Source organism: Xenopus tropicalis, chromosome 2 (genome assembly GCF_000004195.4).
Source record: "Xenopus tropicalis strain Nigerian chromosome 2, UCB_Xtro_10.0, whole genome shotgun sequence".
Classification (NCBI taxonomy): domain Eukaryota; kingdom Metazoa; phylum Chordata; class Amphibia; order Anura; family Pipidae; genus Xenopus; species Xenopus tropicalis.
In genome coordinates, this window is record NC_030678.2 from 162,049,113 (window position 1) to 162,065,502 (window position 16,390).

The following is a 16,390-nucleotide window of genomic DNA, read 5'->3' on the forward strand; positions in this document are numbered from 1 at the left end:
ATGTATCCAACCTACCGCTATATGTAACAATGTTTACTTTCTTCTACCCCAAGATGATGTGAAAGGAATACAGTCCATATATGGGAGGAAGAAATAGGCAAATAACATGAGCTGGATCTCCGTATTGTATTTGCCAAACAAAATCAGTATGCAAGCTTTGTTATTTTAGTATGGCAATAATCCTTCAGCAGCTACACAAAGAGAATGCAATAATAACGCTACATTTAATCCACACGGGAGGGTTCTAGTTGGGTCATGGCATGAATGCAGCTTTCCAAGCAGTGAATTGGCCAACGTGAGAGTGGAACTTGGAATCGGCAAAGGTTTAAGACATCTTCTATGGGACCCCACTGGTCATAATGATATTACATTACCTAATTGTTTGCTTCTGTTTTTCAAATAAAATCAGTGATTTGCCAAAAGCTTCTCATTTTTAAAGTGTTTGCTACAGACAACCCTGATTTAGGAAATTAAATAGATCATTCACATTCAGTCATTTATATACTATAATTATGTACAGTGTAGGTTTTCAGGTAGTCACTGGGGAAAAACCCTTGGGTGCACTTTCAAACACTTCAAAGCAGGGGCACAGACAGTACAATTCAATATAACTGGTCTTTGGTGAGTTTATTTAAGGCTTTTCGAAGGGAGAGATACAAAACAAAATAGAAAAAAAAAAAGAAATACAGAAAACAACAAATCCTAAGCCTGTCCAGCTGTACTAATACACAGATCTTTTCCCCTCACTACCCCAGGTCCCTACAAAAGCCATATGCACAAATAAGTTTTCAGACTTACAGGAGATGTAAGATCACCCAAAACAGCAGCTCTTGTTCTTACTAAGGTTCTCTCTCTCTCAGGGAGCCAACCCCTGCACAGTTGGCAGGCCCAATCACCTCGCAGCTACCTGTCTGGGAACCCAAGTCACCTGGAGCAGCCTACTGGAATGGAGTATTCAAGCCACTTTTGTCCATTGGCCCCAGTGGCTCCGTAAACCAGCTTTCCCTCAAGCTGAACAATAGTAAATAAACCACTTTCTATTTACCTTTGCAAAACTGACACTTGCTGAAGTTACCCACGTATGACAGGAATCTGGGGGAAATATACACTGCATCACACTTGTTTCCCAGGGCTTCTCTTACAACAGATTCTGGAAACTGCCTTACCTCTTGATCAGTATTGCTAAGTGTACAAGTAGTTTAAGCTTCAAGGAAGCAACTTAAACCACATTATGTTTTGGGCTTCTGTACCAGCCCAAGGCACCCACAGCCCTTTAGCAGGGAAGGTCTGAGCCCCAAAGATGCCCAGTAGCCCCCATCTTCTTTTTCTGCTGATTCCCTGCACAATACTCTGTGCTGCATGTACCTTACATGTTCGCCCGGTTGGGATGGCGGGTCATGGCAACTCGGGGAGATTAGTCGCCCATGACAAGGGAGATTTGTCGCAGGTGACTAATCTCCCCGTGTGCCAGAGCCCTAAAAGTAAATGTAATTGGCTTAGACAAGCAGACCCTGTAATTGCATAAATTCTAGAACCTTTGTTAGCATTGCATGCTGGGAGTTCTTTATTAAACATAAATCTGTTATGCATTACCCCATGTTCCACGTTGTCTTTGTGCATTTATACCATTAAAAGGACAATGAAAGGTTAATGTAAATTAAAAGTAAGTCTAAAAGCCATCTTATTAAGTACTTACTGCATATCTAAATTCCCAGATCCCTGCTTGCTTCTCTGAGATATGGTGCTGGCAGCCTACAGCAGTGTGAAGCCTACAGTGACATCACTGAAATCTCTCTCCCCTTCCTGTAGGTGCCAGCGGCAGCCTTCCTATTCTCTGAGCATGTGTGTAACTTGATCCTGTCTCCTGTTCTGAGCTACAACATGCCCACCAGCCAATCAGAAGCGGATCTGTCAGAGGGGAGGGGGGGAGGGAATGAAAACACATGTGCAGTATGAAGCAAGGAGGGAAAGGAAGGGAAGCATATACCTTTTTAGAGATGGCTGCCTGTTCTAGAAAATGTGCAGTAAGTGTGACTGAGTAATATTTGATTAGGTGAGCCAAAAGTGTGGCGTTTGTACCTAAAACAATAGGAGGGCTATTGGGCAGTATGCTTTTTACATTTTGACTTGCAATTCTCCTTTAATGTTAGTAAAAATGAAGAATATATTATGGGTCATTTATGAAGTTCAGGGCAATCCGCCATGTTTTTTTTGCATATTGCGCCTGAATGCTGATGATGATAATTAATGTTACTCTGTCATTCTATGTTCTTTTGATTGCTTAGGATTATTTAGGAAAGTTCTATCCGATGAACCCAAAATTAAAGGCAAACGCATTTGTGGAGAAAATCAAAGAAATGCAAAAGTTCTTCAGAATGACAGTTTCGGGGAAGCTGGACAGAGATACTCTGGCTATGATGAAGGCTCCTCGATGTGGAATGCCCGATGTGTCAGAATACAGCAAGTCCCTGGAAATCCACGATGGGAAAACACCAAACTGACATACAGGTTAGATTCATACATGTAGTCATGATAAACTCACAGAGAACTTATTTCTTACTTATTTGTTTCTTAACTTATTTGTTTTCAGAACAATCTCACAATAAAAAAGGTCCCCCAAATATTTAGAATCCATCATATATATATATATTGATCTGTTATAATCCAGTGTTTAAACTGCTCATATATTGAATTTAAATTGTCAGTTGTTTTTTTTAGTGGTCTGGCTGTCAGCTAAAAGATTATTTTGTGAGAAAATGAAATAACGTAAGAGTCATCTGATTTTATTTGGACAGTTCTAAGCAGATCAACATCCAGGGTCGGACTGGGCCACCGGGAAAAAACTTGGTGGGCCCCAGTCCTGGTGGGCCCTGGTGGCCCAGACCCGATGCCCGCAGGGACCTCCACCGATCCGCCGGTCTCCCTCCCCGACACGCTGCAGGTACACGCATTCGGGGAGTGGGGTCAGACAGGTGGTGGGGGCCCCTGCGGGGGGGAAGTCTGAAGGCGACAGGGGCCATTGGGGGGTGCAGGGGCCCCTGAAGCAGAAGGCCCGGTGGGCCCTGCACCCCCCAGTCCAACCCTGGCAACATCACAAGATGAAGGATTCACAAACCACAGCCTAGATATAGCAAATGTCATATGAAAAAATAAAAACAGTTAATGGTAAAGTGACATTTTCCATTTGAACTAGAAAAAAATGAGGTTCTCTAAATCCTGAGAATCAGTTAATGGAGAAAATAATCTTAGGCACCATCATCTCCCAGTCGGGGAGTAGAAGCCATGGGAAGTAGTCCTTATCACTATGGAGTGCTGAAAGCCTATGGCATTAAAAGTTTTATGGCATTCTGGTCTTGCCCAAATTGTATAGTTTTTCATCACATAAGAAATATAGCACTGGAGATTTTCATGTGATTCTCTGCTACAAATTCTTGCTGATTCATTCATTTGTGGTAAGCATCACATTAAAGCTGTCCGTGCTGTCCTTTTTGTGGGAGTCCCATTAAGGCAACTCTGGTCACCAAAAATTTTCAATCACAAATATGTTTAAAAAACAGAATAAAAAATCAAAACGTTATTTTTTTCTCCTTAAGAATTCAGAATTACACCCCTGATCTCCCTCGCCAAAAGGTAGATGAAGCGATACAAAGGGCACTCAAGCTGTGGAGTGATGTTGCCCCACTGACCTTCAGAAAACTAACTTCGGGAACAGCAGATATCATGATCAAATTTGCAAAACGCTGTAAGTTTTACTCTTTAGGAGTGCTAATAATATCTGTGCAATGGAACTAGACTGACTGGGTACAAGGAATATGTTACACAGATACTAAGAAATCACATCCATTGACTTCTGTTGAACTCAGTATTACATGTCTGGTGTGTGCGCCTTTATCAGATCGCAGCATAGGGCAGGCAGAGTATGGCACACACAGGCAGCATTGGGCAGGTATATTTTGGCACACATGGGCAGTACTCTGCCTGCCCTATGCTGCCTGTGTGTGCCATACTCTGCACTATGCTGCCACTGTGTTCCATACTCTGCCTGCCCTTAGCTGCCTGTGTTTGCCAAACTCTGCCTGCCCTTAGGTGCCTGTGTGTGCCATACCCTGCCTTCCTTATGCTGCCTGTGTGTGCCAAACTCTGCCTGCCCTATGCTGCCTGTGTGTGCCATACTCTGCCTGCCCTATGCTGCCTGTGTGTGCCATACTCTGCCTGCCCTATGCTGCCTGTGTGCCATACTCTGCCTGCCCTATGCCTGTGTGTGCCATACTCTGCCTGCCCTATGCTGCCTGTGTGTGCCATACTCTGCCTGCCCACAGCCTAGATATAGCAAATGTCATATGAAAAAATAAAAACAGTTAATGGTAAAGTGACATTTTCCATTTGAACTAGAAAAAAATGAGGTTCTCTAAATCCTGAGAATCAGTTAATGGAGAAAATAATCTTAGGCACCATCATCTCCCAGTCGGGGAGTAGAAGCCATGGGAAGTAGTCCTTATCACTATGGAGTGCTGAAAGCCTATGGCATTAAAAGTTTTATGGCATTCTGGTCTTGCCCAAATTGTATAGTTTTTCATCACATAAGAAATATAGCACTGGAGATTTTCATGTGATTCTCTGCTACAAATTCTTGCTGGTGGTAAGCATCACATTAAAGCTGTCCGTGCTGTCCTTTTTGTGGAGTCCCATTAAGGCAACTCTGGTCACCAAAAATTTTCAATCACAAATATGTTTAAAAAACAGAATAAAAAATCAAAACGTTATTTTTTTCTCCTTAAGAATTCAGAATGATCTCCCTCGCCAAAAGGTAGATGAAGCGATACAAAGGGCACTCAAGCTGTGGAGTGATGTTGCCCCACTGACCTTCAGAAAACTAACTTCGGGAACAGCAGATATCATGATCAAATTTGCAAAACGCTGTAAGTTTTACTCTTTAGGAGTGCTAATAATATCTGTGCAATGGAACTAGACTGACTGGTACAAGGAATATGTTACACAGATACTAAGAAATCACATCCATTGACTTCTGTTGAACTCAGTATTACATGTCTGGTGTGTGCGCCTTTATCAGATCGCAGCATAGGGCAGGCAGAGTATGGCACACACAGCAGCATTGGGCAGGTATATTTTGGCACACATGGGCAGTACTCTGCCTGCCCTATGCTGCCTGTGTGTGCCATACTCTGCACTATGCTGCCACTGTGTTCCATACTCTGCCTGCCTTAGCTGCCTGTGTTTGCCAAACTCTGCCTGCCCTTAGGTGCCTGTGTGTGCCATACCCTGCCTTCCTTATGCTGCCTGTGTGTGTACTCTGCCTGCCCTATGCTGCCTGTGTGTGCCATACTCTGCCTGCCCTATGCTGCCTGATGCTGCCTGTGTGTGCCATACTCTGCCTGCCCTATCCTGCCTGTGTGTGCCATACCCTGCCTGCCCTGCTGCCTGTGTGTGCCATACTCTGCCTGCCCTATGCTGCCTGTGTGTGCCATATACTCTGCCCCTGGCCATAATATACTCTGCCTGCCCTATGCTGCCTGTGTGTGCCATACTCTGCCTGCCCTATGCTGCCTGTGTGTGCCATACTCTGCCTGCCGCTGCCTGTGTGTGCCATACTGCCTGCCCTGCTGCCTGTGTGTGCCATACTCTGCCTGCCTCTGCTGCCTGTGTGTGCCATACTCTGCCTGCCCTATGCTGCCTGTGTGTGCCATACTATGCTAAAGCTGCCTGCCATACTCTGCCTGCCCTATACTCTGCTGCCCTATATATACTCTGCCTGCCCTATGCTGCCATAATAATATACTCTGCCTGCCCTAATATGCCTGCCCTCTATACTCTGCCTGTCCTATGCTGTCTGTGTGTGCCATACTCTGCTTGCCCTATGCTGCCTGTGTGCCATACTCTCCCTGCCCTACCCTGCCTGTGTGTGCCATACTCTGCCTGTCCTATGCTGCCTGTGTGTGCCATACTCTGCCTGCCCTCTGCTGCCTGTGTGTGCCATACTCTGCCTGCCCTATGCTGCCTGTGTGTGCCATACTCTGCCTGCCCTATGCTGCCTGTGTGTGCCATACTCTGCCTGCCCTATGCTGCCTGTGTGTGCCATACCCTGCCTGCATGGCCTGCCCTATGCTGCATACTCTGCCTGTCCTATGCTATACTCTGCTTGCCCTATGCTGCCCCATACTCTCCCTGCCCTACCCTGCCTGTGTGTGCCATACTCTGCCTGTCCTATGCTGCCTGTGTGTGCCATACTCTGCCTGCCCTGCTGCCTGTGTGTGCCATACTCTGCCTGCCCTATGCTGCCTGTGTGTGCCATACTCTGCCTGCCCTATGCCTAATACTCTGCTTGCCCTATGCTGCCTGTGTGTGCAATACTCTGCCTGCCCTACCCTGCCTGTGTGTGCCATACTCTGCCTGCCCTACCCTGCAGGTGTGTGCATTAATGACCAATAATGACTTAATAAAGATTTACCAAGATTCCACATCATTTAAATATTTGCCTGTAATTACAAAGCTTTACTTTAGTCATAATGTAAAGTAATATGAGCCATTCATTCTGTTTTGTTGATTTTCTTTTTAAGCACATGGAGATTTTGACCCTTTTGATGGCCCCCATGGTGTTTTGGCTCATGCATTTGCTCCAGGAAATGGAATAGGTGGGGATGCTCATTTTGATGAGGATGAAAAATGGACAAATAGTGCAGCAGGTATTTCTTTTTCTATACATGCAACATATGTTATTCTAAAGTTACACATTAAGTATCCTCAGGGTCAGACTGGGCCACTGGGAAAAAACCCGGTGGGCCCCAGCGGCCAGACCCGACCCTTGCCGGCTCTCCCCCGGCCAACTGGTTCTCCCCTGACGCGTTAAACTTATGCACGCTCAGGGGAGGATGTCAGGTGGGGGACCCTGTGGGGGGTTAGGGAGGTTCAGCGGGGAGGGGTTAGGGGGGGAGGCGCAGACGGCGGGGGCACCTGCAGGGCCCCTGGGGCGGCAGCCATGGTGGGCCCTGCACCCCCCCAGTCCAACCCTGAGTATCCTCCAGGCAGAAGGAGTAGGGATGCACCGAACCCACTTTTTTAGGTTTGTCCAAACCTCTTAACCCACCCTGCCGAATCCTGAACCGAATCCTAATTAGCATATGCTAATATGTGAAGGGTTAAAAATTACCACATGCAGCGAAAACGATTTTCCCCCTACCATTTAACTTCCAAATGCTAATTAGCATATGTGAATTTATGCTAATTAGGATCCGGATTCGATTGGCCCGGGACCGTGGATTCTTCCGAAACCGAATCCTTCAAAAAAAGGCTGGAATTGGCCCAAATCCCGAACCGAATCCGGGATTCGGGGCATCCCTACTAAGGAGCCCCTTAGTGGTAAAGACAGGGCCCTATTGCAGCCTACAGCTTGTGCCCCATTGCAGCCTACAGCTTGTGCCCCATTGCAGCATACAGCTTCTGTTTTGCAGCCTACAGCTTGTGCCCATTGCAGCCTACAGCTTCTGTCCCATTGCAGCCTACAGCTTCTGTCCCATTGCAGCCTACAGCTTGTGCCCCATTGCAGCCTACAGCTTCTGTCCCATTGCAGCCTACAGCTTGTGCCCCATTGCAGCCTACAGCTTCTGTCCCATTGCAGCCTACAGCTTTGTACAGCTTGTGCCCCATTGCAGCCTACAGCTTCTGTCCATTGCAGCCTACAGCTTGTGCCCATTGCAGCTACAGCTTCTGTCCCATTGCAGCCTACAGCTTTGTGCCCCATTGCAGCCTACAGCTTCTGTCCCATTGCAGCCTACAGCTTGTGCCCCATTGCAGCCTACAGCTACAGCCTACAGCTTCTGCCCATTGCAGCCTACAGCTTCTGCCCATTGCAGCCTACAGCTTCTGTCCCATTGCAGCCTACAGCTTCTGCCCCATTGCAGCCTACAGCTTCTGTCCCATTACAGCCTACAGCTTGTGCCCCATTGCAGCCTACAGCTTGTGCCCCATTGCAGCCTATAGCTTGTGCCCCATTGCAGCCTACAGCTTCTGTCCCATTGCAGCCTACAGCTTGTGCCCCATTGCAGCCTACAGCTTCTTTCCCATTGCAGCCTACAGCTTCTGCCCATTGCAGCCTACAGCTCTACAGCTTCTGCCCCATTGCAGCCTACAGCTTCTGCCCCATTGCAGCCTGCTTGTGCCCCATTGCAGCCTACAGCTTCTGCCCCATTGCAGCCTACAGCTTGTGCCCATTGCAGCGCAGCAGCTTGTGCCCCATTGCAGCCTACAGCTTCTGCCCCGTTGCAGCCTACAGCTTCTGCCCCATTGCAGCCTACAGCTTGTGCCCCATTGCAGCCTACAGCTTCTGCCCCGTTGCAGCCTACAGCTTCTGCCCCATTGCAGCCTCCAGCTTGTGCCCCATTGCAGCCTACAGCTTGTGCCCCATTGCAGCCTCCAGCTTGTGCCCCATTGCAGCCTACAGCTTTGTGCCCCATTGCAGCCTACAGCTTGTGCCCCTTTGCAGCCTACAGCTTCTGCCCCATGCAGCCTACAGCTTCTGCCGCTCCCTAACTTGCTGGTCTTACTGATGCACAAGTTAGGGGACAGGCACAAGTGGGGGAATTTGCTTGTTCCCTTGTGTTTGTGTAGGTTTCCTCCAGGATCCTTTGCTTTTCTTCCTATAATTCAAAATCATTATATATAATAAAGTCATTAGCCACATATTTTAACATGACTTGTATTTTTTTACAGAATATAATTTGTTTTCTTGTTGCCGCACATGAATTTGGTCATTCGCTGGTTTGGGTCATTCTCGTGATCCCAAACGCTTTGATGTATCCAAACCTATCGCTATTGGAAACACCGGAAACTTTCGTCTACCCCAAGATGATGTGAATACAGTCCATATATGAGAAGAAAGAAATAGGCAAAATAACATGAGCTGGATCTCCATATTGTATTTGCCAAACAAAATCAGTATGCAAGCTTTGTTATTTTAGTATGGCATATCCTTCAGCAGCTACACAAAGAGAATGCAATAATAACCTACATTTAACCACACGGGAGGGTTCTAGTGGTCATGGCATGAATGCAGCTTTCCAACAGGGATTGGCCAACGTGAGAGTGGAACTTGGAATCGGCAAAGGTTTAGACATCTTCTATGGACCCCACTGGTCATAATGATATTAATTACTAATTGTTTGCTTCTGTTTTTCAAATAAAATCAGTGATTTGCCAAAGCTTCTCATTTTTAAAGTGTTTGCTACAGACAACCCTGATTTAGGAAATTAAAATAGATCATTCACATTCAGTCATTTATATACTATAATTATGTGCAGTGTAAGGGTTTCAGGTAGTCACTGGGGAAAAGACTTGGGTGCACTTTCAAACACTTCAAAGCAGGGGCACAGACAGTACAATTCAATATAACTGGTCTTTGGTGAGTTTATTTAAGGCTTTTCGAAGGAGAGATACTAAACAAAATAGAAAAAAAAAAAGAAATACAGAAAACAACAATCCTAAGCCTGTCCGGCTGTTACTAATACACAGATCTTTTTCCCTCACTACCCCAGGTCCCTTACAAAGCCATATGCACAAATAAGTTTTCAGACTTACAGGGATGTAAGATCACCCAAAACAGCAGCTCTTGCTCTTACTAAGGTTCTCTCTCTCTCAGGGGAGCCAACCCCTGCACAGTGGCAAGACCAATCACCTCGCAGCTACTGTCTGGGAACCCCAAGTCACCTGGAGCAGCCTACTGGAATGGAGTATTCAGCCACTTTTGTCCATTGGCCCCAGTGACTCTGTAAACCAGCTTTCCTCAAGCAGAACAATAGTAAAATAAACATTTTATTTTTACCTTTGCAAAACTGACACTTGCTGAAGTTACCCCACGTATGACAGGAATCTGGGGGAAATATACACTGCATCCACTTGTTTCCCAGGGCTTCTCTTACAACAGATTCTGGAAACTGCCTTACCTCTTGATCAGTATTGCTAAGTGTACAAGTAGTTTAAGCTTCAAGGAGAACTTAAACCTAACTAATTGGCTAGAAATGCTGCTCATTATGTTTTGTGCTTCTGTACCAGCCCAAGGCACCCACAAGCCCTTTAGCAGGGAAGATCTGTGCCCCCAAAGATGCCCCAGTAGCCCCCCATCTTCTTTTCTGCTGATTCCCTGCCCCATACTCTGTGCTGCTGTCACTTACTGAGCTTAGGGGCCCACTCACACTATACTGTATATATAGAATATAAATGTCACACTATACTGTATATAGAATAAAGTCCCACTATACTTATATATAGAATATAAATGTCACACTATACTGTATATATAGAATATAAATGTCACACTTACTGTATATATAGAGATAGTAAATGTCACAACTATACTGTATATATAGAATATAAATGGCACACTATACTGTATAATATAGAGTATAAATGTCACACTATACTGTATATATATAGAATATAAATGTCACACTGTACTGTATATATAGAATATAAATGGCACACTATAACTGTATATATAGGAATATAAATGTCACACTATACTGTAATATATGAATATAATGTCACACTATACTGTATATATAGAGTATAAATGTCACACATATACTGTATATATAGAATATAAATGGGCACACTATACTGTATATAGAGTATAAATGTCACACTATACTGTATATATAGAATTAAATGTCACACTGTACTGTATATATAGAAATATAAAGGCACACTGTACTGTATATTAGAATATAAATGTCACACTATACTGTATATATAGAATATTAATGTCACAATATGTCTGATTAGTAATTCATTCACATTACATGGCAGCTTTGAAACCGGTGCAATTAGCATCAGGATTTTATAATCAGCCCTGTAGCTTCAGTTTATATGACAGGCCAGCCTAATTTTCTGCTTGATAATTTGCGATGGCCCCTGCTCAGAGCAAACTGAATGTAGCACTGCGTGCGGGGGGATAGGGGGGCGCAGATTGGGGGCGGTGAATGAATGAAGGTGCTGTGCAGTTATTAATCAATTAAATAGGGATTTGTTTGCCTCTAATGCAATAACATAGATAAATATAACAATGAAATGATATCCTGTATTGTGCAATTCTGCCAGCGTGATTAATAACCCCCAACCCATTAACCCAACATACAATAGCAATAGCGGAGCGGGCCCCTCACTTACACATTCAATAAGTGATATAAGTGATTCCAACTCTGAGCTGGATGTTTAGGGCCACAAATGAAGTGGATAATTAGATATATTGGTGTAGGGACCCATAGGGTTAATACTTCCCTATGGCTTTAAGCCTACCATTCCCCTATAGCTTCCTGTTGCTGGGCAGAGGCCCATGTATCTAGTGTGCCATTAGCATCTGCGCCTTATTGGCTAACAGGGAGACCCCTCCCTTGGCACTCTGATACAGTGCTGGGTAAAGGGGTGGGGCTCCCTCTTTGGCTGCATGTGTGGGAGTTCCTGTGAGACCAGCAGGGCCCCAGTAGCCATTATACCCTACAGGCTGCATCTGGCTCTAGTGAAGTGGGGGACAGGGGCCCGTGAGTGAGGGGGAGTGAGTATCAGGAGAATCTATAGCAGCACTTCTCTCCATAGTCGCTGTGAGGGATCCTTGGTTGCTAAGGGACACCCTGAGGATACAGATACTGGGCCAGCTACTCTCCGCAGGTTGGTGGGCCTTCCCTTCCCCACCCTCGGCTGAGGTGGGCTATACGGGTGGACACTATATTTTTCTGCTTGTTTGCAATTGCCTGATATCCCCTCTGTGTGAGTATTGCATAACCCTTGTGGGCAATAAACACGTTCTGGTTTAGCACAAAAAAACCCTTCTGGCGCCGTTTACTCTGCACACAGTGAGTTGTAGTTGCACTACTCCCCAAGGATATTTCCACATAGAGAAAGCCCATCTGGTGTGTAGAGTCCTATGTACCCCGCGCTCTACAGCCAATCTAGCTGGCGCTGCCTGGTCTCACAGGCAAATAGGGGTTACATTGGGATATCCCATTATGTTCATGTTGATATGCATTAACCCTTTGGTGGCGGTACGTCATAGATATAACACAGTGCATCAAACTTCCTGTTTGTGACAGAAGTGCTCCGTTCCCATCAGTTGAAATAGATCTGTGCCATATAATACCCAGTTCCTATGCAAGTTACTTATTTACCTAATACTTCTCTCCAGCGTCAGTGAATACAAACGTTGCTTCCAGCGGATTGGAACCCCCGGCGGTAGTGCGCTAATGTGTCCCTGCGTAAGATTTACCCACAGATCCTGCGGAACAGGTATATGATCTGCAAGTTCATCTCACCACAATGGGGGAAAGCGAGGGGGCCCAACCCCTGACGGCATTTGTTACCACGGCTTACAATGGCTTTTCCAAGAGGCCGGCATCCACGTGTACTTAAGGGCATACTGTATAGTTGCAGAACAGCATACCTCCCAACATTTGAAAAATGAAAAGAAGGACAAAAGGTAATTTTCTTTGACCACGCCCACTTTTGTGACCATGCCCCAATTGCCACACCCCATTTGTTTAAAAAAATACTCCTTTTATATAGTTGAAATGGTGGGATCAGACACAAATGTGCTATACCCTCATACTGTCCTACCTAAGGAAAACAATATAGCAACTCCTACAGATTAAATACAAATATAGAGAGAAAGCAGTTATGGAAAGTGAGTTATAACTATGTACCAGTTTTGCCCCCCCATACACAGTGCCCCCAATGACCCCCATAGACAGTACCCCCAATTGCCCCCATACACAGTGCCCCCCATACACCGTACCCCCCATAGACGCTCCTCCTTCTTCAGCGGCTTCTGCTCCATATGCGGCTCCTTGTGCGGCGGCGTCATGCCCTTTTATAAGGTTGCGCCCCGTGTGTACGTGTGACGTCAATACTTACAGGGTGCAACCTTATTAAAGGGCCTGTCACCGCCACACTAGGAACCGCAGAAGAAGCAGAAGCCGTACGAGCTAGCGCATCCATTATTCTATATACTGAGCAGACTTTCTGAACAGATTTATTTTGTTTCTCTATTACAACCAGTTCAACTACAGCTCTTTTACTGATTTCATTATTCAGCACGCCCCCCTTTTTTTTTCTAAGCCCTCCTTCTCTCTCCGACTATGAAAACTTCAAAGAGGCGCCTACTGCCCATGCTCGATTGGCTTTAATTAGAGCAGAGGCAGTGAGCATGCCCAGTTGGAACCTCTTTGAGTTGGAAAGAGAAGGAGGGCTTAGAATGCAAAAAGGGGTGGAGCTTCATGCTAGACAAGGAAGTTGGTAAAAGAGCTGCCGTTCAGCTGCTTGTAATAGACAAACAAAATAATTCTGCATGCAGAAAGAAAGGTATGTTATGCTGGGGGCTGCTTATAGTAATATTATGTGATTTTAAAGTAGAAGACTTACTTATCCTTTAAAGGAGGACAAGAAAAGTCTATAAGTCTAAAAAATAAAAAAAGAAATATGGCTAAAAAAGATGTTTTATAAACTGAATCTACCGTACCAACCTAGAGGTTCAGCACAGTAATGATCCAGGCCTTCACACATAGCAAGTCCCTTTCTTCTGATAGTTAGCTTGTCTGTCATCAAAACATTAGGGTATATTCACTATAGCAGCTGATGCTATTGGTGATTAGTCTGATGCAGACTACACTGGATTATACCCTGCCCTGCAATGTTAATTAGTTACTAAGCAGCCTTTGTACATTTTATATTGTATATTTTATATAAAAGGCATGAACATTCTGTAAATGATATCCTTAACAATGGCACATAGCAATGTCATTAGTTACAGTCCATGCTTAGTGATTTAACGTATATATAAAAGTTATAAAAGCACTCAGCCTTTTGCCTTCTACAGTAAGTACTGGGCCCCACAGCAAATGCAATTTAGAGCCCCAATTTTACCAAAACATATTGAAAATGTTTATTAATTTAGGGCCTTACTGCCCCCCCTGCCTGCTGCCTCTGTAGTTAAGCCTCTGGCCTTTTGGCTGGGGAGTGGGTGGGGTGTAACATGGGGTGGGGCTATGATGTCACAGGGCAGGGAAATGGGAAGTTTGGGGCAAAGGGATAGACGGGTCTGTACTTATAAGGCCTAGTCCTTTAGCAGAAAGGGAAGGATTTGTAGGGTATTATTAATTTATACATTTGTAATTCTGACCCCAGCTCTACCTGGTGATTTACCTGCTGGGCTGGTCAAGTATCTTTATATTTTACAATAGGGGTACATTTTTCTCTATATTCAGTATATTGTGAGTAGGTTCCTAAGTGCAAGTAAGCGATAGCAGCACAGAGTATGTGCAATGAATTAACAGAGGAGTGGATGGGGAGCCACTAGGGGCAGCTTTGGGGGGCACAGACCATCACTGATAAAGGGCCGCTGTGGCCCGTAGGGCTGGTACAGAAGTTCCAGACATGAGGGGTAAGTGACTTGCACAAGTGCAATGAGCTACTGTTGGTGCAATGTGCTGAGTTTTTTACCCAGAGATTATCCACAATTCTAGTTTAATTTTGGCCACCAGAGGGCGATCAAGTCACCTACAACTCTAATTCAGTAACCAGGGAAAATGGCACAATTGGCAGGTATGGGGTTTAGTCTGCTAGCTGCTCTTCTCTGTGACATGACATTTGAAAGTAAAACTGATCATTTATCTGACTATGATATTGGGGTTGGCCGAAGCATATGCAATGACACTTTTATGTCTCTTCTTCATTCCACAGAAACGAAACAGCCCCAAATAACTAAAGAAACAGGGCCCATGCCAAGATCAGAGTGTTCTTTCTAACACAAACACGTAAGGTTCAAAAAGATTCTTGGTTCCATAGCATATTTAAGTCATTGGAATATAATCCCCCCCCCCCCCCTGAGTAGTTGTAACAGTCCTTTATTTACCAAGGCTCCCCAGCCTGATACATATTGCTCCCCAGCAATACATTCTAATTCATTCCCTTGATCTTAGGCAAAACTATACATAAATATACTCAATTTTTGCAAAGAGACTCAGAACGGTGTCGTATTACTTAGTGGCAGTGTTGTGCCCATGGGCAAGCCCTGTATCGTTTGCCATGACAAGGTTTTGGCAAAGCTGCATCATATAAAATGGGTATTTCATATCTCTATGATGTCTGTTTCCATCCAGTAGGCTTGGGTGCTTTAACGCCACACTGGATCCAAAGAGACTGGATCCAAACCTTGTCATGGCAAACGATACAGGGCTTGCCCATGGGCACAACACTGCCACTAAGGAACAGTATGTGGATCATACTTACATCTGTGCTTTCAGAGATCCCAGGGATCACCTGATTGACTTGTTGGAACCTCCAAACTTGCAATAAGGAGAGCTAGAATGAAATAAAGCAATTTTATAGCTTATTGACCTATAAACTTAACTTTTATTCTATATTTTCAGACTGCTCCACCTCAGGAAGGAGCTTTGGTGTGCGTGAGCTTATTTGATTATGGATTTCCCCTTGGGCTACAGGTTCGGGGCACCAGGACCCCAACTGAGAGCGGTGGGTTCCATTTTGTTGCCTAATTAAGCTGCTGATTCCACTATATTTACAATCTAATGACCCAGTGAGCAGTGCTAGTGTTATTTTAAATGTACTTAAATTTTACTGTACTTACCGCACCAGCATAAAGGTTCAGCATCTCAATAGCAGTAATGATTAAAGAGCTCCCCATCTTGTAAATACTAACATACAGACCCATACTGACCTATCTATCCACTAACATACAGACCCATACTGACCTATCTATCCACTCACATACAGACCCACACTGACCTATCTATACACTCACATACAGACCCACACTGACCTATCTATCCACCCACATACAGACCCATACTGACCTATCTATTCACCCACATACAGACCCATACTGACCTATCTATTCACCCACATACAGACCCATACTGACCTATCTATCCACTCACATACAGACCCATACTGACCTATCTATCCACTGACATACAGACCCACACTGACCTATCTATACACTCACATACAGACCCATACTGACCTATCTATACACTCACATACAGACCCATACTGACCTATCTATCCACCCACATACAGACCCATACTGACCTATCTATCCACTCACATACAGACCCATACTGACCTATCTATCCACTCACATACAGACCCATACTGACCTATCTATCCACTCACATACAGACCCATACTGACCTATCTATACACTCACATACAGACCCATACTGACCTATCTATACACTCACATACAGACCATACTGACCTATCTATACACTCACATACAGACCCATACTGACCTATCTATACACTCACATACAGACCCATACTGACCTATCTATACACTCACATACAGACCTATACTGACCTATCTATACAC

General features: G+C 44.8%; 1 pseudogene; it reads left to right on the forward strand.

Moving 5' to 3' along the window:
- The first annotated feature begins 2,293 nt into the window (after positions 1 to 2,293).
- Positions 2,294 to 16,390, forward strand: part of LOC101734720 — a 52,535-nt pseudogene continuing 38,438 nt past the window's right edge.